Source organism: Balaenoptera physalus (assembly GCF_965194825.1).
Source record: "Balaenoptera physalus genome assembly, chromosome: 12".
NCBI lineage: Eukaryota > Metazoa > Chordata > Mammalia > Artiodactyla > Balaenopteridae > Balaenoptera > Balaenoptera physalus.
In genome coordinates this window covers 46890495-46892063 of record NC_138897.1, presented here as the reverse complement: position 1 = coordinate 46892063, position 1569 = coordinate 46890495, and the positions used below count along the sequence as shown (strand labels likewise).

At 66.3% G+C, this 1569-nt stretch overlaps 1 protein-coding gene across 1 annotated transcript in view; it reads left to right on the top strand.

The window, feature by feature from the left end:
* The first annotated feature begins 234 nt into the window (after positions 1 to 234).
* The window catches only part of MAPRE2 (microtubule associated protein RP/EB family member 2), a 161715-nt gene continuing 160380 nt past the window's right edge, over positions 235 to 1569 (top strand). The window contains exon 1 of the mRNA XM_082416217.1: positions 235 to 319. The gene's annotated coding sequence lies outside the window, so the exon portion shown is untranslated. The remainder of the gene's footprint in view (positions 320 to 1569) is intronic.

Below are 1569 nucleotides of genomic sequence, written 5' to 3'. Positions count from 1 at the left end.
CTCCCTCTCGGTTGGGGCCCAACAGTTCGGCTCCTTTCACCGGCTGCCACTTTATTCCTTGTCACCAACGCACCCTGGCTTCCTAGGGCCCTAATCAGCGTTAGGGACTGACCCGCCGGCGGCGGTCCCCACCTGCCCCCCGCACCCCCCGGGAAGGGGTGGCCCTGGCCGGGCTCTCACGGGTGGCCCCGCCAGGCGGCGGCGGTGGCAGACGGCGAGTCACGTGTGGCGGAGGGGGCGGAGCGCGACCGGCCGGGTGGGTGGAGAAAACAAAGCCCCCAGCTGTCAGTAGAGGAAGGAGGCGACGGCGCCGGAGCAGGTGAGTCAAGTGCATTTAAAGCGGTACCGCCCTGGCGCACCCGGACACCCCCAGTCCTGGCGCAGTCCCTCCCAGGGCAGACGCTGGCCGCGCCTCCTTCCGCCGCCGGGGGGCTGCAGTCCGCCCGTCGCTCAGCCGGCGGGACCGGGGGTCTCCAAGCCCAGCAAGAAGTTGTGCAGGGGTCGGCGCCGCGGCCCCCGGGTGTGCAGCCGCCGCGCTCCTGCGGGCCGCATCCCTCCTTCGGGGCCCCAGAGCTGCGCACCCCGGGAAAGGGGAGGGAATCAGGGCTGCCACGCTGGCAGAGGCAAAGTGGACCGGCTCGGGGGGTGAGAGCCGGGCTGGCCAGGACTCTTGGCGCTGGAGAAGGAGGGGGTCTTGCGAGTGCGCGCCCGTAGCGCGCGGACCTCAAGGCGACAGAGTTGGGGCGCGGGGACTGAGAACTAGGGGCGCTGGCAGGGGCTGTGCGCTTCGGGGCAGACCAGGAAGTGCAGCGCACGGGCGACAGCCGGCTGGGGATCAAACCTTGGACCCCCCCCAGCCCAGCTACCGCCCCCAGGGCTTCTCCAGCGAAGACCAGCCCCACCTCTGCATTCCGACTCCGGCTCTCGCTTGTGCTCCCGGCGCCCGGGACGCGGGAGCCGGATGGGTGGGAAAGAGAGCGGGTTATTATTCTGATCTCAAGTGGTTTTCTGCAAGGGGCACCCTGCGCTCAGGGCGGGAGCTACTCCGCGACTCCCCATTCTGTCTGCGTAAGAAATTCTTCAGTTCACCCTTCAAAGGGCTGGGCCGTGACCAGAAATCCCACAAAGGGCGGGCAGGAGGGGTGGGCACAGAAAGACCCTCCCCTCTGAACCCGGAGCGCTCGGTCATGAGACTTTCAGACCCCGAAAGGGCCAGTGGACTAGGTCACCCCCTTGAGTCACTTTGCCAGTCCCGTGCCAAGGGCCGCCCAGTGCAGAGGGCAGAGCTGTAACCTCGGAGGCAGGGGCGCTGCAGCCATTTGATCAGGAGGAGCCTTTGTCTTAACCCCCAGCCCCCTTCTGCTAGTCCTCGCTGGGCCAGTAGCGCGTGGAGTAATTAATATTCCAAACATCAGCCGTCCCTTCACCCGGGCACCAGCCAACACTGCTGTACCCTCCCTGCGGGTTTCTCCATCTCTTGCGCACATCCTCTTCTTTTCCAAAAACATGGAATGTGGTCCAGACCCGCTAGGCAAGAGGAGGTCATTAAACGCACTGTAGTGCAGTCAC